The sequence below is a fragment of the Monodon monoceros genome, unplaced genomic scaffold (genome assembly GCF_005190385.1).
Source record: "Monodon monoceros isolate NGI ecotype Baffin Bay Population unplaced genomic scaffold, NGI_Narwhal_1 Super_Scaffold_7, whole genome shotgun sequence".
In the NCBI taxonomy this organism is placed as follows: Eukaryota; Metazoa; Chordata; class Mammalia; order Artiodactyla; family Monodontidae; genus Monodon; species Monodon monoceros.
The window spans coordinates 37,098,167-37,119,276 of record NW_021703784.1 but is presented as its reverse complement, the minus strand read 5'-3'; positions in this window follow the sequence as shown (position 1 = coordinate 37,119,276).

Genomic DNA, 21,110 nt, shown 5'->3' with positions numbered 1-21,110 from the left:
AATTCAAAATGTTGGTGCATTTAATGTTCTCCCAGAGGTCTCTGAGACTATCCTCATTTCTTTTCATTCTTTTCTCTTTATTCGCTCTGCAGTGTTTATTTCCACTATTTTATCTTCCATGTCACTTATCTGTTCTTCCACCTCAGTTATTCTGCTATTGATCCCTTCAAGAGAATTTTTAATTTCATTTATTGTGTTGTTCATCACTTTTTTTTGGCTATTTAGCTCTTCTAGGTCCTTGTTAAATATTTCTTGTATTTTCTCCATTCTATTTCCAAGATTTTGGTTCATCTTTACTATCATTATTCTGAATTATTTTTCAGGTAGACTGCCCCTTTCATCTTCATTTGTTATGTCTAGTGGGTTTTTACATTTCTCCTTCATCTGCTGTGTGTTTCTATGTCTTCTCATTTTACTTAACTCACTGTGTTTGGGGTCTCCTTTTTGCAGGCTGCAGGTTCGTAGTTCCCATTGTTTTTGGTGTCTGCCCCAGTGGCTATAGTTTGTTCAGTGGTTTGTGTAGCCTTCCTGGTGGAGGGGACCAGTGCCTGTGTTCTGGTGGATAGGGCTGCACCTTGTCTTTCTGGTGGGCAGGTCCACATCTGGTGGTGTGTTTTGGGGTGTCTGTGACCTTATTATGATTTTAGGCAGCCTCTCTGCTAATTGGTGGGTCTGTGTTTCTGTCCTGCTAGTTGTTTGGCATAGGGCGTCCAGCCCTGTAGCTCGCTCATCATTGAGTGGAGCTGGGTCTTTGTGTTAATGGAGATCTCTGGGAGATTTTCACCGTTTGATATTATGTGGAGCTGGGAGGTCTCTGGTGGACCTATGTCCTGTACTTGGCTCTCCTACCTCAGAGGCACAGCCCTGACACCTGACTAGTGCCAAGTGCCTGTCATCCACATGGAAAAAGAGAAAAAAGAGGGAAAAAATATATATATATGTATATCATTGCTCCCAATATCCACCTCCTCAGTTTGGGATGATTCATTGTCTATTCAGGTATTCCATAGATGCAGGGTACATCAAGTTGAATGTGGAGATTTAATCCACTGTGCCTGAGGCTGCTGGGAGAAATTTTCCATTCTGTTCTTTGTTCACACAGCTCCTGGGTTTCAGCTTTGGATTTGGCCCCACTTCTGAATGCAGGTCATCTGAGGGCGTCTGTTCTTTACTCAAACAGGACGGGGTTAAAGGAGCAGCTGATTCGGGGGCTCTGGCTCACTCAGGCCGGGGGGAGGGAGGGGTACGGAGTGTGGGGTGAGCCTGCAGTGGCAGAGACCGGCATGACGATGCACCAGCGTGACGCGCGCCATGTGTTCTTCTGGGGAAATTGTCCCTGGATCACGGGACCCTGGCAGTGGACGGCTGCACAGGCTCCTGGGATGTTGGTGTGGATAGTGACCTGTGCTCGCACACAGGCTTCTTGGTGGTTGCAGCAGCAGCCTGAGCCTTTCATGCCCGTCTCTGGGGCCCACACTGATAGCCACAGCTCGCGCCCATCTCTGGAGCTTGCTTAAGCGCCACTCTTAATCCCCTCTCCTTGCGCACCAGGAAACAAAAAGGCAAGAAAAATTCTCTTGCCTCTTCAGCAGCCCCAGACTTTTCCCGGACTCCCTCCTGGCTAGCTCTGGTGCACTAGACCCCTTCAGGCTGTGTTCATGCAGCCAACCCCAGTCCTCTCCCTGAGATCTGACCGAAGCCGGAGCCTCAGCTCCCAGCCCCCGCCTGCACCAGTGGGTGAGCAGACCAGCTTCTTGGGCTGGTGAGTGCTGGCTGGCACCGATCCTCTGTGTGGGAATCTCTCTGCTTTGCCCTCTGCACCCCTGTTGCACCACTCTCCTCCATGGCTCTGAAGCTTCCCCCCTCCGTCACCTGCAGTCTCCCTCTGCAAAGGGGCTTCCTAGTGTGTGGAAACCTTTCCTCTTTCACAGCTCCCTCCCACTGGAGCAGGTCCCATCCCTTTCTTTTGTCTCTGTTTTTTCTTTTTTCTTTAGCCATACCCAGTTACGTGGGGAGTTTCTTGCCTTTTTGGAGTTCTGAGGTCTTTTGCTAGCATTCAGTAGGTGTTCCGTAGGAGTTGTTCCACGTGTAGATGTATTTCTGATGTATTTGTGGGGAGGAAGGTGATCTCCACATCTTGCTCTTCCTCCTTCTTGAAGCTCCTTTCTGGTGTATGATTTTTTTGGGGGGGGGGTACGCGGGCCTCTCACTGCTGTGGCCTCTCCCGCTGTGGAGCACAGGCTCCCGATGCCCAGGCTCAGTGGCCATGGTTCACGGGCCCAGCTGCTGCGTGGCATGTGGGATCCTCACAGACCGGGACATGAACCCACGTCCCTGGCATCAGCAGGCCGACTCCCAATGACTGTGCCACCAGGGAAGCCCAGGTGTATGATATTTTTAATGTGTTGTTGGATTCTGTTTGCTAGTATTTTTTTGAGGATTTTTGCATCTATGTTCATCAGTGATATTAGTCCGTAATTTTCTTTGTTTGTAATATGTTTGTCTGGTTTTGGTATCAGGGTGATGGTGGCCTCATAGAATGAGTTTGGGAGTGTTCCACCCTCTGCAATTTTTTGGAAGAGTTTGAGAAGGAGAGGTGTTAGCTCTTCTCTAAATGTTTGATAGAGTTCACCTGGTCCTGGACTTTTGTTTATTTGAAGATTTTTAATTACAGTTTCAATTTCATTACTTGTGATTGGTCTGCTTATATTTTCTAATTTTTCCTGCTTCAGTGTTGGAATGTTGTACCTTTCCAAGAATTTGTCCATTTCTTCCAGGTTGTCCATTTTATTGGCATATATTGCTAGTCGTAGTCTCTTATGATTCTTTGTATTTCTACAGTGTCAGTTGTAATCTCTCCTTTTTCATTTCTAATTTTATTGATTTGGGTCCTCTCCCTTTTTTTGCCAAAGAATCTGGCTAAAGGTTTATCAGTTGTGCTTATCTTCTCAAAGAACCAACTTTTAGCTTTATTGATCTTTGCTATTGTTTTCTTCATTTCTATTTCATTTATTTCTGCTCTGATCGTTATGATTTCTTTCCTTCTACTAACTTTGTGTTTTCTTTTTCTTTTAAGTGTAAGGTTAGATTATTTATTTAAGATTTTACTTGTTTCTTGAGGTAGGATTGTATTGCTATAAAATTCCCTCTTACAGCTACTTTTGCTGCATCCCATAGGTTTCAGATTGTTGTGTTTTCATTCTCATTTTTTTCTAGGTAGTTTTTTGTATTTCTTCTTTGATTTCTTCAGTGATCTCTTGGTTATTTAGCAGCACACTGTTTAGCCTCTGTGTATTTGTGCTTTTTACAGTTTTTTTCCTGTAATTGATTTCTAATCTCATAGTGTTGTTGTCAGAAAAAATGCTTGATATAATTCAATTTTCTTAAATTTTCCAAGGCTTGAGTTATGACCCAAGATGTGATCTATTCTGCAGAATGTTCCATGTTCACTTGAGAAGAAAGTCTAATCTGCTGGTTTTGGATCAAATGTCCTATAAATATCAATTAAATCTATCTGGTATTTTGTGTCATTTAAAGCTAGTGTTTGCTTATTTATTTTCTGTCTGGATGATCTGTCTATTGGTATAAGTGGGGTGTTACAGGCCCCCACTATCATTGTGTTACCCTCCATTTCTCCTTTTATGGCTGCTAGCATTTGCCTTATGTATTGACATGCTCCTATATTGGGTGCATAAATATATATAATTGTTATGTTTTCATCTTGGATTGATCCCTTGATAATAATGTAGTGTCCTTCCTTATCTATTATAACAGTCTTTATTTTAAAGTCTATTTTATCTGATATTAGTATTGGTATTCTAGCTTTCTTATGATTTCCATTTGCATGAAATATCTTTTTCCATCCCCTCACTTCAGTCTGTATGTGTCCCTAGGTCTGAAGTGGGTTTCTTGTAGACAGCATATATAAGGATGCTGTTTTTGTATCCATTCAGCCAGTCTGTGTCTTTTGGTTTGAGAATTTAATCCATTTACATTCAAGGTGATTATTGATATGTATGTTCTTATTACCATTTTCTTAATTGATTTGGGTTTGTTTTTGTGGGTCTTCTTCTGTGTTTCCCACTTAGAGAAGTTCCTTTAGCATTTGTTGTAAAGCTGGTTTTGTAGTGCTGAATTCTTGTAGCTTTTTCTTGTCTGCAAAGCTTTAATTTTTCTGTTGAATCTGAATGAGATCCTTGCTGGGTAGATTAATCTTGGTTGTAGGTTTTTCCCTTTTATCACTTTAAATATATCCTGCCACTCCCTTCTGGCCTGTCGAGTTTCTGCTGAGAAATCAGCTGATAACCTTATGGGGATTCCCTTGTATGTTATTTTTTGCTTTTCCCTTGCTGCTTTTAATATATTTTCTTTGAATTTAATTTTTGTTAGTTTAATTAATATGTGGGTTGGTGTGTTTCCCCTAGGATTTATCCTGTATGGTAGTCTCTGTGCTTCCTATATTTCAGTGGTTATTTCCTTTCCTATATTAGGGAAGTTTTCGACTCTAATCTCTTTAAATATTTTCTCAGACACTTTTTCTTTCTCTTCCACTTCTGGGGCCCCTATAATTCAAATGTTCGTGCATTTAATGTTGTCTCAGTGGTCTCTGAGACTGTCCTCAAGTCTTTTCATTCTTTTTTCTTTATTCTGCTCCATGGTATTTATTTCTACTATTTTATCTTCCAGGTCACTTATCCATTCTTCTGCCTCAGTTATTCTGCTATTGATTCCTCCTAGAGTATTTTTTATTTCATTTATTGTGTTGTTCATCATTGTTTGTTTGCTCTTTAGTTCTTCTAGGTCCTTGTTGAAGGTTTCTTGTATTTTATCCATTCTGTTTCCAATATTTTGGATGATCTTTACTATCATTAGTCTGAATTCTTTTTCAGTTAAGTTGCCTATTTCATCTTCATTTATTTGGACTTGTAGGTTTTTACCTTGGTCCTTCATCTGTAACATAATTTTTTGTCATTTCTTTTTTTTTTTTGATGTGTGAGGCAGTATTCCTGCCTTACTTGTTGTTTGGCCTGAGGTGTCTAGTACTGGAGTTTGCAGGCAGTTGGGTAGAGCTGGGTCTTGGTGCTGAGATGAGGACCTATGGGAGGCCTCACTCTGATTAATATTTCCTGGGGTCTGAGGTTCTCTGTTAGTCCAGTGGTTTGGACTTGACACTCTCACCACAGGAGCTGAAGCCCAACTCTCAGCCTGGGAACCAAGGTCTCTCAAGCCACACAGCATGGCAAAAGAAAATGAAAAAAGGAGCAGTACAACAACAAAGAATAAAAAATAATATAAAATTAGAAAGGTAAAAAATATATTAGGAAAAGTAAAAATATAATTGAAACAACTGCAACAAAGTAAAACGAAACCACAACAGAAAAATGAAAGAAAGAAAAGAAAAGGGAACAATCCATAAGGAGCAGAAGAATAACAAATTATGAAGAATAAAATAAAATTAGAAAAATAAAAGATTTATTAGAAAAAATTAAAATATAAATAAATCAACAACAACAAGGTAAAACAGAACCCCAACCTAAAAGAAAAAAAAACATGTCCAGAGAAGGTCTTGGCTATGGGGCAGCAGATCTTAGGCGTGGCGGGGCGGTGGGGAGGCGGGGAGTGGACTTAGGTAGGGGTGGGGTTTAGGGTGGCACGGGGCCTAATCTCAGCACCCACACAGCCAGAGAAGTCCTTGGGGGCGGGGCCTAGGCTTAGGACCTGATAGGAAGGGGAGAGGCAGCATGTCAAGATGGGGGCTTCTGGTGTGTGGAGTTCCAGAATTTGGAGGTAAGGTCCTCAGTGAGGGTGTTTCAGTGGGGTTTAGGCCCATCATGGTGGGAGGGGGTCTCAGAGGGGGTCTCTGAGTGCCAAGTACCACGTGTAGAGGTAGGGCCCTGTGTGTGGGTGTAGGGGCAGGGCTTGGGCTCTGTGTGGCAGGAGGGAGGCTTTGAGGGCAGAGGATTAGGCCTGGGAGCTCAACAGGCTCCCTGGTGCCCAAGTGGGAAGAGAAAGTGCTAGCGATGCTCCCTTCTGTTCCTCCGTCCCTGGAGGGTCTCCCCCCATGCTGCTGGACCCCTAACCGTGGGTGGGTCTTGCCAGGTGTAGGAACTCCTCCCCACCCCCAGCCATCCCTCAGGGGCCCCGGTTCCATCCCACCTCCACTTCTCCTCCCCCCTCACTCCCTCCCACATCCTACCTGGTTTCTGGGGGTTCCTCCCATCCCCTTAGGTGTCCGTAGTCCCCCACCAGTGTCTGGTAGGTCTAGTTTTAGTTTTTTACAGAACTTCCATACTGTTCTCCATTATAAGAGTTTATGTTGATAATAATTTCAAGCCCCTGAATATAGAGAAGTGATATGGTCACTGACAGACCAGGAACAGAGAGTGGTTGGTGAGGTATCTGTGTGTAATTGAAAGTGACATGACTAGATCAGAAATACCAGTTGGAAATAATAGCAATTATCTAAGTGTGAGGTGTTGACTAAGAATTATGCCCAGGTTTTTGGCTTGGACAACCAGGTAGATGGAGGTATTCATCCTAGGAAATAGGAAGGACTGAAAAATAGGCAGTTTGGAAGGTGGGGCCCAGATATGAAGGCTTCAACTTGGGACATGTGGACTTTGAGATGGCTGTGACATTGTCCAAGTGGTGACGTACAGTAGGAAATTGGCAATATAGATTTGGATCTTAAATAGAGAGAATGTGACTGGAGGTGGTATACTATAGTATAGTTTAGTATTATAGTATCAATAGTATAGGAGGAATGGCTAACTTAAGAGGCAATATAGGATAATGGTTAAAAGAGGTACCTCCAGAGCACCAATGTTTCCTTGCTTTGTAACTTTGGGCAAGTTACTTTACCTCTATATATCTGAGTTTCATTATCTGTAAAATAGCAATAACTATAGCTTTTACCTCAGAGACATTGTGAAAATTCAATGAGTCAATGCATGTAAAAGAATGCATGACATAATAAATATTATTGTTACTATTTTCTCCTTTTCAAAGGTAAGGAAATGAAAGCTAAGAGTGGGTAAATAACTGGCTGAATATGACACAGCTATTAAGTGGCAGTGGCAAGATTCAAACTCAGCTCTTCTTGAGACACATCCTATGTTCTTTCCATTACATCACTGTGGCCAAAAACTTTAAACATTCAGTGCATTAGTTCCTCATTTGTGAAATGGGAATAATACTAATACATACCTTATAGGATTGGTATAATATTTGTAAAGCATTTAGAACAGTGCCTGGGATATTGTAAATGCAATAAAATGTTTGCTATTAACAATGACAATAACAACAACAACAATAATAGTAGTAAAAAAATTTGTTCTACGGACTATCATCTGGAAGAATAAAAGTGCCTCCTTTTAGAACTAACTCAAGCAAGCTATGTGGTGGCTGGAATGGGGTAGGTGGAGGGAGTCAGCAGGGGCGTGTCTGATGTTCCCTTTGCATAAGAAGAGAAGAATCAGAGGCGGGAGCTTAGTGGAGCTGGCAAGGCTGAATGGCTGTTACTTTTTAGACTGGCCAAATGGGCTTGGGAGGGGGTGGATACAGTAGGAAAATTTCAAAACTTTTAAATCTGCAGATCTCCAGTGACAGTGGCCACATCTGGTATCAGCTGGAACATATCCTTAAAAGAAATACCTCTACAAAATGAAGCTTGGATGATAGGCAAATGGGAGACAAATGAGACCAGGGGTACAGAAAACACACAGGTCAAAATAAATCTGACTTCTGGTTTCCTACACTCTGATCCGTTCATGTAGCTGGAGGATTTGTTTATGATTGTTTGCATAGTTGAGACTCTCTGGGGGTTTTGATTGTTTTTTATTTCAAAATCCAACACTGCGGGATACAAGTTTTATGCTTCTATTCCTATTTTATCGGGAAAGAACAGAGTGAAAACTTTTCAATCTCCCTGCCCCACTCCCAACATTGCTGAGATGATTTAATGCCTCATAAGAAAAGTAATTTTGTGATAATGACACAAAGGCAGCAATTAAAAAATATTGCTTGTTTCAGGGCCTATAAATTGACTGTGGGTAATTGACAACAGAGTGTGTTTTCAAATCCCCTGAAATGATATCTTATTGCAAGCTGGCATGGTAATTACTGTATTTGTACAGTACCAGAGGAGTTCCAGCTCAAGTTTGACAGGGAGTTGATTAAATCACCCAGGTGTAATTGAAGGTTTTGATTGCATTGCCTTTGAGCTGATCAGCATTAGTAATAGCCCAGCTTTCTGCTGTCATGTGTTTTTAGAACTGGTTATATGTCAGCCCTTTCAATCTCCCTCCCACCCCTCAGCCTTCTCTGTTGTGCCAGTGTCAAGGGAAGCAAAGAGAGCTCCTCAGAGCAGAAAAAATGAGAACAGACAGCAAATCCTTCATGCTGGACCTAAATGACATCATCTGAAACAAAGAGAAACCTGTTTCTAACTGCCAGCTTTGTTTCTTCAGAAGGAGAGGGCAGGACTGTGGCGCTCAAAGATGCGGCTTGCACACGGCCTGTCAGGGCAGCATAAGGACATATGTCCATGTTATACAGAAAAAGGCTTCTGCTCATGATTTGCTCATTTGGTGATTGCAATTTTTTTGAAAAGTATTGCATTTCAAAGGGGGAAATTTAACTTGTTTATCTTAAATGCAGCATTTCAGTCAGTTATCAGGAAAGATTTTATGATGCTATGTTGTGACGAACCCTTGAATTCATTGGTGTTATTCCATTTATTTAAGTGGTATTTTCTGAGTGCCTGCTTTGCATAAAGTACATCACAAAAAAGAAGATAAATAAATCCTTATACAAAGCTGAACATGATAAAGGCTTTACAGATAATATAAACTAATTGAGATAGAAGTACAGAAAATATTCAGCATCTTTCAAACACTTATCGACCACCAGCTAAGAATATCTATAAGTGATAGGAAGACAAACAAAATGAGACTTCTTTCTTCTAAGGAGTAAACAATCTAATCAAGAAAACAACAATGACAATAAAATTGTAATAGTTATTTTTTTAACATGCTTTATCACTTTGAATTTTCCTAGGAACTTCTGTGGGAGGTGCAATCTCTATTCCCATTTCACAGATTCATAAAATGGGTGTAGAGGAGTTAAAAAACACCTCCAAGGCAGACCTGGAAACTGGGGATTCATAATTTGAGTCCAAGTTTCTCACAATAGCTTGACAAAATAATTGTTATCCTCATTTACAAATAAGAAAACTGAGGTAGAGGGATTAAGCAAATTACCTAAATTCAGCTGTTAAAAAGTGGTAAAGTATAACCATAAACCAAAGCAGAAATAAATGTTTTAGCATATCCAAGAAAAGTGCTATGTGAGCACCAAGGAAGGGGGAAGTAATTCAGATGCGGGTTGATTGAGGAATCCTTCATAAAGAATTGAGCTTTTGAGTTGAGACCTGAGAGTAAGAACTGAGAGGTGGAAATGTTGGAAGGGCTTCTTCACCTTGGGAATGTCAAGTCCAAATCAACCAGTTTTCTTTTACTACCTATCAGCAGATCCAACAAAGAGTTGGGCAAAAAGGAGAGAATTTTTAAAAAGCAAATTTGCGGCACAATTGGGAACTTTGGAGTATCTATGGGATTCTTTTATCTACTCATATTCCCATTAATATGATAATTGATCACTGGTTATAAAATTCAGATCGCTTCCTTCCAATAATTAAGTCTAGTAAACAGTCTCTGAGCCAGCTGCCGTGTTTTCTGGAATGGATGGAAACTCACAAGAAAGGGCCTCCCTTCAAGGTTCTGTTGTTTTGTTGTTTTTTAGCACCAAGAGGGAAACTGAGCCTGGGATGAAAAGGCTGCCCACGCTCACCTGACAGAAGCGCAGGCAAACCCGGAAGACATTGGGTCACTTCCGGGGAGGATCGGAAGAAATTAAATGGAGGTTTAGGTGAACATTCCAACATGTTTGAATGTTGCTTCTGAAAGGAGCACTACAGAGGTGAAGGTTTAGAAAGAGTTCTCCTTTCTAGGATGGCATCTGTTCAGCAGATCTGCTTCTTGTCAGCCTCTAGAAGCCAATGTTACACATTAGTTGTCTGGATTTATTTTCTCAATATTTAAACCAGTGAGGCCATTTTACATTATTTCCTCTAGACAATATCAGTCTCCATCTATAGGGATTAAGAGGCGTTTTGAAATCCAAAGGAGAGGAATATAGATCACTGAAGGTTGAGCACATTGAGTAAAGAAAGACCCCAGATGGACTTTATTTCCTATGCAAACTATGTGGTGAGGATCAGTTCAAGAACATGTTTGGAATTGTGTCATTTCCTGTGCTCGTGTGGACCAAGTCATTATTAATCCCCTTGCAGAAGGGCAAGGTGCGGACAAGGATGAGGCAAGTGAGGCACTAACTTCAGGCACAAATTTAAGGGGGTGCCTTAAATTCAAACTCTAGTTAATGTCTACCCTAATCCAATCTTAACATAAACAAAGACAGGATCAGTATCACAGATTTTTTTCCTCTTACTTTAGTTCACAATATGGGTTGGCCGGGCCTTTCAGAGGGGTGAACCTTTGGTGATACCCTAATGTGCAGCTGTCAAAGAGAGGGAGAAGAACCCTCCACAGCATTTGAGATCCTAAGGATAAAGTCTGGCATTCTGGAGACCTGATGAACTAGGATCTAATTAGTAACATGGATTTTGTTCTATTATCGAAGTCATTCAGAGGATTCCAGGATATCTCAGGCCTAGGACCTACTGCCACTCCAATTTTGTTAAGCGAGCCTACTATTGTTTGCAGTTATGTGTTGGCAACCAGAGGTTAGAGTCTTGCAAGTACAGTCAGAATATATTGTACATAAGTAGTCATGATACATGTGGACTAACAGACGTATGAATTACCGTAGCAACTAGTTTGTTCTCAAACATAGTAACTAGTTTGCTGAATAAATAAATGAATAAGTGAACAAATGGGAGAAATAAGACTGAGATTTAGGAAAGCCCAGGAAACTTTTATTGCATGGTTGCTGGTTTATGCTTATTTGCATGCTGGCAGTTGAGAGCACACTTGGTTCCCTACTAATCTTAAAAGAGTGAAGACCCTGTTACAGTATGAGCACATATTTATTCAGCAGCTACTAAGTTTAGCTCTATAATGGGCATTTAAATTTGTTTTGCCATTTTTTTAAAGCTAGGTTTCTCATCTGTTAAAATGGAGATAATTATGCCTAGGGTTGTGGTGCAAAAATAAATAAATAAACGGTGGCAAGTTTTACTATCCCTGAATTAAAATGAAATAGGGGTAGAGAAGAAATACAAAATATAGTTTCTGCATAGTGTTTTGACCTGAAGTTAATGGGAGCTGATCCTGTATTTCTGCACAAGATAAACTTGAAGTGATTTCTTAATATCCATGGGGTTTGGTACACTGTCAGTACTCAATAAATGTTTACTATGTAGGAAAATGTGGGATAAGAGACATTAATTTAATATCTTTGGAAAGAGTCACACATGCTTTTGTTTGAGTTTTTAAGAGGTGTCAAAGTAAAAATACATCATACCTACTAATTATGTGCATTAACTTATTGAGTGACAAGGTTTAACTGTCTCTCAGGGGCCAACTGGAAATAAGATTATATTTATAAGCAGTCTCTCTGTGTATAACCAGAGTTATAGAAAACTCTATACCTACTCTCACAACATTTAACCATGATTCGATCAACTGTCAAATCAATCCCAGTTGATCTGGACTGGAAGGTGCCATTTTGGGGTGGGTGGATTCACTTAAGAGGCAAAAAAAGCCTCAATTTCCTGAATTTATCCTGTGACACACAGTGAGGAAATAGATCATGGGAAAGTGAACAGAGCAAACTGTTGCTCATCTTTAGGAAAGAGACTCAGAAAAGTGATTTTCAAAGGCTACACGGCAAGTAAGCAGTACCAGGTTTTGAAACTGGATCTTCAGATTCCAAATCCCATGAGCATGTTGCAGTGTCACTGCAAGAATAGTCTCTCCTAGCTTCCATATGATTTCTCAACATGCTCATCTCACCCCACTATTCTGCCTGCTCTGTATCCACCTATGACAGGTATTGTTCTAAAGCCACTAATTACCTCCTAATTTTCAAATCCAATTACTTCGATACAACCTTATTTTCCTTGTCCTCTATTTAGCATTCTACCATGCACTCTCCATCCTCCTTGAAACTATTTTTCCTTGACCTCAATTATGAACAAAATGACCCATTCAGTTTTTCAAATCAGAAAACTAGGTAGCATCACTGTCATTAATAAGTCCCCCTCCCTTCTTTAACTGTCTTTCTCTCTCAAATACCCACACCCCACACACTGGATTTTGGTAACCAATACCTAGCATATATGTCTTTTAAATATCCTTCTAATCCCCTGTTCTTGATCTTCACTGTCTCTGGCTTTGTTTGTCTTCTATTGACTAGAATGTATTGCAGGAATCCCCTATGTGGCCAATTTGTTTCCAAACCAACTATCTTTCCTCCATGCACCCAGCTATTCCATTCTTTACTAGATCTTAAAACATGACTCCATGAGAGATGCAAGCAACAGGAGAAAGGTGTGTTAACATATGGCAGTAATTCCAACATGTCTTCATGGGCCAATAGTCCTTAGAGGAGATCCATAAGTATAGAGACACCTCTTCATTTGCTGGGCCCTTTCCCTCCCTTCTCCCCTCCTGCAAGACCTTTACGTTCTGCTAGGTGGTCCAAAGGGAGGTAAGCTATGAGCATGTAGAACTACATGGAAGATGTGCAAGTGTGCTGTGGCTACAGATGCAGCATAGGATGGTAGAAATAGCACTGGGGTCGAGTCCTATCTCAACCACTCCCTAACCATGTGACCTTGAGCCAGTCCCTGAATTCCTCTGAACTTCAGTTTTAAAGTAGAGTGATAATTAATACCTGCCTATGAGATTGTTATGAGGTTTCAAATAAATATTAAATGTAATAAATATAAAATCACTTTTTCAACCTTATACGTAAGTATATGCAAGTTGGTTATTTTATTATTAAGCTATAAATGGAGAGAAATTTGGGAACTGTACCTCTAGAGAAAGTGAAAGAAAGAAAACAGTGGCAGTGAAATAGGGAGAGGGATAAAAATATAAAGTGGGATGCAGCAAAAACTGCTTGATCTAAATGGTTGCATTCGGATTGAGAGAAATTAGAACCTAGAGTTTATGAGCATCAGCTTAGACTGTCCTGTATTGGATTTTTAAATCTCCGCTTAAAAGTTGTGTCCATCAGACACATTAACAACTCTAAAGTATTAATAATAATTATTATTATTTTCCCTAACCTTTATTAGTATGTGTGCTAGACACTGTTCTAACCATTTACATGATTATTTCTGAGTTTCAGTTCCTTTGTGTATAAAATGGAAAGGGTAACTATTATGCTTTCCTCATAGGAATACTGTGAGAATTAAATGAATTAGATGGTGCTGGTCACGTAGATACAACTCAAAACATGGCAGCCATTGTCATTATTATTAGCTATGGAAATATTAAATGTGAAAACAAGTGAGTGGGTAGATACACTTCTCTCTATTCCTCCTGCTAAGTATAGTTGCAAACACTGGACATTGTATGTAAAACAAATGCAAGAAGACTCAAAGGTGGAGTGAAGAAGGCCATCTGGCAGGGTACCTTGGATCATGGCAGTGAGTTTTCTGGGCTTTCTCTGTGCCTCACATATCCCAGACATGAAGCTGAAGAAGGTGGCAGCCTGGAAATGTCAATGGGAGAAATAACAAAAGTCCCAAGGAAAGCCTGCTGTCTCAAGCCAAAGACCAGGAATGGGGCACCCCAGCAAGACAGAAAACTTTTAGAGAAAAATTGTTCTCCCACAGCCAAACACTATGGAAAAACCCGCAGCGTCACCCGCATTACCTAAGGCCGAGTGGGGAACCTAGCTTGGCTAGGTTACAGCCCCTCTTGCTTGGTTACAACAAAGTTATAACAAGGCTCCTACCCCACCTCCCACCCTGTGGTGTCAGAGAAGACAGAGTGGAAAGCCAGGACTTTCATATCCATCTAGTGACAATGTCCCCCCCACATAGGAGGCTACATGGGGACCCCATACAGGGGTAACAAGGCCCTCCTACTTCTCCCTGATGGGATAGTATCAGAAGAGGCCAAGTGGGGAACTTGGGCTTTCACTCCCACATGGCAGTAACGATGAGCACCCCTACCGTCTGCCAGAGTAGTGTCAGAAGAGGCCTACTACAGCAACAGATTTAAAGAAGATGCAGAATTTCATGACAAATACTAAAAATGTCCAGGCTTCAATAAGAAAGTCACTCATACCAAAACCCAGGAAAATCTCAACTTAAACAAGAAAAAGTAAGCAACATGCACCTGCACCAAGAAAACAGATGTTAGAATTATCTGAAGAGACTTCTAAAGAAGACATCATAAGAATGCTTCAGTGAGCAATTATGAACATGTTTGGAAGAAATGAAGAAAGAGAAAGTGTCAGCAAAGGAACAAAAGATATATAGAAGAAGTAAACAGAAATTTTAAAACTGCAAAATACAATAATCACAGTAAAAAATAAATGGGCTCAACAGTGGAAGGAGAGGACAAAGGAAAGAATAAATGGACTTGAAGATAACACAATAGAAAATACCCAGTCTGAACAACAGAAGGAAAATAAACCAAGGGAAAAATGAACAAAACCTGAAGGACCTGAGGGATCTAACATTTGTGTTTTTAGGCACAAAGAGGGCAGAAAGAGATAGGGATGAAAAAGTATTCAAGAAATTATGGTCATACTCTGGTGGTGATCATACTGTGATAGATAAGCATATCAAATCAACATGTTGTACACCTTAAAGTTACACAATGTTTTTTGTCAGTTATATCTCAGTAAAGTAAAAAATAAATAAAAAGGCCCAACTCATAGGGAAAAAAAAACCTAAAGGACTAACTCAGCAAAATTAGGATATTAAAACAAAAGAAAGAATGGCTGAAAATTTCACAAATTTGGCAAAAAACATAAACTTACAGATTCAAGAAGCTGAACAAACTCCTAACGCGATAAATTAAAACAAATCCACAAGATCCTTCATACTCAAACTTCTTATGGGGAAAAACAGTTCCAGTGACAATGGAGTTCTCATCAGAAACCATTGGGGATGGAAGGAAGTGGCATGATATTCTTCAAGTGCAGGAAAAAAAAAATCAACCTAGAATTTTATATCTAGGGAAAATATTCTTTGGAAGTGAATGGGAAGTCAAGGCTTTCTCAGATAAGGAAAATATAAAAGAATTTTCACCACAGACCTATCCTAAAGGAATGGCTAAAGAAAGTTCTTGAAACAGAAAAAAAAAAAAGATTAAAAAAATCTTTGAACATCTGGAAGGAAGAAGAAAAAAAACAACAGAAAGATTTAAAATATGGATAAATTCAATAAACTTCCTTCTGTTGAATTTTCTAAATTGTGTTTGATGATTGAAGTAAAAATTATAACATTGTTTGATGTGGTATTCAATACATGTAAAGAATATATTTAAGACAATTAAATTGTAAATGGGAAAATGTAAAGGAACTTAAAGGAAGGTAATATTTCTACACTTTATTCAAACTGGCAAAATGTTGACATCAGTTGGTTGTGATGAGTTATATATGTGTATGATATAATGCTTACAGGCATCATTTAAAAATCTGTACAAAGAGATATATCCAAAAATGCTATAGATAAATCAAAAGAGAATTCTAAAATCTGTTCAAGTAACCCACAGGAAGGCAGGAGAAATAAAACAGAGAAATTAAAAATAGAGGAAACAAACAGGAAAAAAATGGCAAATTTAAGCCCTAACATATCAATAGTTATATTAAATGTAAATGGCCTATGATTACATTTGTATAACATTTTTGAAAAGACATAATTAAAGGGATGGGGAACAAATTAGTGGCTGCCAGGGTTTAGGAAAGGTGAGGGAATATGAGTGGATGTAACTGGAAAGGAGTAGTGCCAGGGAGGCTTTTATCGTGAGGGAACAGTTCTGTATCTTGATCCCAGTGATGGTCACATGAAACTACACATGTGACAAGATGACATTGAACCACACACACATTGTGTCAATGTCAATTTCCTGGTTTTGATATTGTAGATGTAATGAGTGGGGGCAATAGGTGAGGCATACAAGTAATCACTCTGTACTATCTGTACAACTTACTGTGAAACTATGTTATTTTAAAACACAAAAAGTGTGTTGCTTTGCTTTGTCTTAAGTTAGTGTAGAAAGCAGCAAGGGAGGTAGGTTGTTTAGTAACTTCCCTCAAAATTCACAGCCAAGTAGGGATTGGGAGTGAAATTTTGAGCACTTGTTATTCCCTCTAGGTTTCATTTCAGTTTATTTTTTAAAACTTGCTGGAGAATGAAGAATTTGCCACCTTCTGTTGACTGCTAAGCTTTTGAGGTTACGTGTAGTGAAAAAAAAAATTTGTCAGAGGCTAGTAGGCTGTCTCCAGATTTAGCTGGATTAAGCCTCAAAACATCATCAGGCACAAGATTCAACCACCAGCCAAATGTATCACTAAGATACTGTTCAATGCTCGGATCGGGGAGAGGGTGAAAAGGGAGACAAAGAGTGTGGCACATTTTTCACACAAAAAATACTCCATTTTCTTGTGACTATGTTCCCATCCTCTGCCAGCAACAATATTCAGTTTTGAGATCCAGTCTTGTATAGTAAAACCTTCAGCACTTTACAAAGCTGAGGTTTTTTTCTTTCCCTTCACAGGAACACGGCAATTCGATTACCTTCTGAGAGTGAAACAAGAGTAGGCTCAACTCTGGGGCTAAAATTGTCTGAGGACATCCATGCATAATCATATAATCTTGGTGGTAATGGGGTATGCCTAGATTGCAATCCTATCAAATTAATTATATTGTCTTTTTCCTGAAGAAAGAGTGCTAATGAAATAAAAAGAAAGAAAAGAAGAAGAATAAAAAGAAAGCCCAGGCAGCATGAATTTGTCAGCGTTTGCCCAGAATTGTACAAATGGTAGAGACAATGAGTCTCACTCAAGCCAGCCGTACCTGGCCCTTTACCCTCTGGATCTGTAATACCTAACTTGTCTCCACACTTTTCAGCCATGGGAGATGATTCTCCTGTTCACTTATGTCTTTCCTCTAATAAATTGTCAGTACCTCTAGGAGACACCTCAAGCTGGTTCCATTCATTCTTACACAAGCAACTACAGGTGAAGTGGGCTTTTCTTTCTGTTTTAAAGTAAAGGCTAGGTTTCTATAAAAAATAAGACCATCAATTATTGTAGCTTAAATGGACGAGAAATAATCTAACAGTGAGCAGTGCAGTCGGAAAAGATGCTTCAAGGACCCAGGTTTCTTCTTTCTTTCTGCTCTGCCATCCTCAGGTGTTATTCTAGCCACACGGCTGGATCTGGGTCTTGCCAAGTAAGTACTTGCCAAGTTAACACTTTACAGCCCATGGAAAGGGCAAGATGGGTGAAGCATATACACAATGCTACAATTCCATATCAAAGTCTGGTATGACTGATCACATCCCAAACACATGGATTTATCCAGCTATAGGGAATCTATAAAATACAGACTCTGGCTCTCTAGCTGGGCAAGCATGCATGCCTGATTAAACTGAGGGCAGATATGTGTGTTGTGTGGGTGTGAGTGTCTAACAGTGGGTGTGAGACTGTTAGCAGTCTCACCATATTTCCCATCTCACCACCATTCCCCTAGATGTCAAGAGTACAAGCTGCCAACTCAGAAGTATATTTGTGTCCTGAGATGTTGAACAAAAGTCTCCAAATGAGTCAGTGCATGGAGATAGAATGGAGTCTCAGGAAAAAGGTGGTACTAACCAGTCAGTCCATGCTCTGGATATTATTGTAGCCTTCACAGGACATTAATGGGAAGAGTAACCAATAAGACAGATGAAGCATGAATGGAGTTCCCTCCAGCATGCTCTTCTGTTGTTTATCCCAAGTCCTTCCTTTCACCTGGGACCTCAACTTCTAAAATTCAAAGGCTAACTTCTTCCTCTCTGTTTTTTAGCTCTGGCCATCCTTCCATGAGGTAAGAAAGCAGACCATGAAAATAATTAAAAGAAGGGTGGACCAGAGGGATAGCAGAAAATTTGCAAGAATGAAATTCACAGCAAAATTAGGAGCATATTCTTTATTCATCTTAATACTCTCAGAACATAGAACACTCCCTGACATGCAATAAGTTTGTTTTTTTTTTAACATCTTTATTGGAGTATAATTGCTTTGCAATGTTGTGTTAGTTTCTAACGTATAACAAAGTGAATCAGGTATATGTATACATATATCCCCGTATCCCCTCCCTCTTGTGTCTCCCTCCACCCTCCCTATCCCACCCCTCTAGGTGATCACAAAGCACCGAGCTGATCTCCCCCTGCTATGCAGGTGCTTCCCACTAGCTATCTATTTTACATTTGGTAGTGTATATATGTCAATGCGACTCTCTCACTTCCTCCCAGCTTACCCTGCCCCCTCCCCATGTCCTCAAATCCATTCTCTACTTCTGTGTCTTTATTCCTGTCCTGCCACTAAGTTCATTAGAACCTTTTTGTTTTTTTAGATTCCATATATATGTGTTAGCATACGGTATTTGTTTTTCTCTTTCTGACTTACTTGACTCTGACTTACTTGACTCTGACTTACTTGACTCTGCATGACAGACTCTAGGTCCATCCACCTCACTACAAATAATTTCGTTTCTTTTTATGACTGAGTAATAGTCCATTGTATATATGTGCCACATCTTCTTTATCCATTCATCTGTCAATGGACACTTAGGTTGCTTCCATGTCCTGGCTATTGTAAATACAGTTGCAATGAACATTGTGGTACATGACTCTTTTTGAATTATGGTTTTCTCAGAATATATGCCCAGTAGTGGGATTGCTGGGTCATATTGTAGTTCTATTTTTAGTTTTTAAGGAACATCCATACTGTTCTCCATAGTGGTTGTATTAATTTACATTCCCACCAACAGTGGGTTCCCTTTCACCACACCCTTTCCAGCTATTATTGTTTCTAGATTTTTTTGACAATGGCCATTCTAACTGGTGTGAGGTGATACCTCATTGTAGTTTTGATTTGCATTTCTAATAATTAAGGATGTTGAGCATCTTTTCATCTGACTCTTGGCCATCTGTATGTCTTCTTTGGTGAAGTGTCTATTTAGGCCTTCTGCCCATTTTTGGATAGGATTATTTGTTTTTTTGATATTGAGCTGCATGTATCTTTCCTAGAATAATCCTTTGTCAGTTGCTTCATTTGCAAATATTTTCTCCCATTCTGAGAGTTGTCTTTTCGTCTTGTTTACGGTTTTCATTGCTGTGCGAAAGCTTTTAAGTTTCATTAGGTCCCATTTATTTATTTTTGTTTTTATTTCCATTTCTCTAGGAGGTGGGTCAAAAAGGATCTTGCGGTGATTTATGTCAAAGAGTGTTCTGCCTATGTTTTCCTCTAAGAGTTTGATAGTGTCTGGCCTTACATTTAGGTCTTTAATCCATTTTGAGCTTATTTTTGTGTATGGTGTTAGGGAGTGTTCTAATTTCATTGTTTTACATGTAGCTGTCCAGTTTTCCCAGCACCACTTATTGAAGGGGTTGTCTTTTCTCCATTGTATATGCTTGCCTCCTTTATCAAGATAAGGTGACAATATGTGCGTGGGTTTATCTCTGGGCTTTCTATCCTGTTCCACCAATCTATATTTCTGTTTTTGTGCCAGTACCATACTGTCTTGATTACTGTAGCTTTAAGTATAGTCTAAAGTCTGGGAGCCTGATTCCTCCAGCTCCATTTTTCTTTCTCAAGATTGCTTTGTCTATTCAGGGTTTTTTGTGTTTCCACACATATTGTGAAATTTTTTGTTCTGGTTCTGTGAAAAATGCCATTGGTAGTTTGATAGGGATTGCATTGAATCTGTAGATTGCTTTGCGTACTATAGTCATTTTCACAATGTTGATTCTTCCAATCCAAGAGCATGGTATATCTCTCCATCTGTTTGTATCATCTTTAATGTCTTTCATCAGTGTCTTATAGTTTTCTACATACAGGTCTTCTGTCTCCTTAGGTAGGTTTACTCTTAGGTATTTTATTCTTTTGGTTGCAATGGTAAAAGGGAGTGTTTATTTAATTTCTCTTTCAGATTTTTCATCATTAGTGTACAGGGATGCAAGAGATTTCTGTGCATTAATTTTGTATCCTGCTACTTTGCAAAATTCATTGATTAGCTTTAGTAGTTTCCTGGTAGCATCATTAGGATTCTCTATGTATAGCATCATGTCATCAGCAAACAGTGACAGTTTTACTTCTTCTTTTCTGATTTGGATTCCTTTTATTTCCTTTTCTTCTCTGATTGTTGTGCTTAAAACTTCCAAAAGTATGTTGAATAATAGTGGTGAGAGTGGGCATCCTTGTCTTGTTCCTGATTTTAGAGGAAATGGTTTCAGTTTTTCACCATTGAGAACGATGTTGGCTGTAGGTTTGTCATCTATGGCCTTTATTATGTTGAGGTAGTTTCCCTCTATGCCTCCTTTCTGGAGAGTTTTTATCATAAATGGGTGTAGAATTTTGTCAAAAGCTTTTTCTGCATCTACTGAGATTATCATATGATTTTTAACCTTCAGTTTGTTAATATGTTGTATTACATAGATTGATTTGCATATATTGAAGAATCCTTGCATTCCTGGGATAAACCCCACTTGATCATTGTGTATGATGCTTTAAATGTGCTGTTGGACTCTGGTTACTAGTATTTTGTTGAGGATTTTTGCATCTATATTCATCAGTGATATTGGTCTGTAATTTTCTTTTTTTGTAACATCTTTGTCTAGTTTTGGTATCAGGGTGATGGTGGCCTCGTAGAATAAGTTTAGGAGTGTTCCTCCCTCTGTTATAATCTGGAAGAGTTTGTGAAGGATAGGTGTTAGCTCTTCTATAAATGTTTGATAGAATTCACCTGTGAAGCCATCTGGTCCTGGGCTTTTGTTTGTTGGAAGATTTTTAATCATAGTTTCGACTTTAGTGCTTGTGATTGGTCTGTTCATATTTTCTATTTCTTCCTGGTTCAG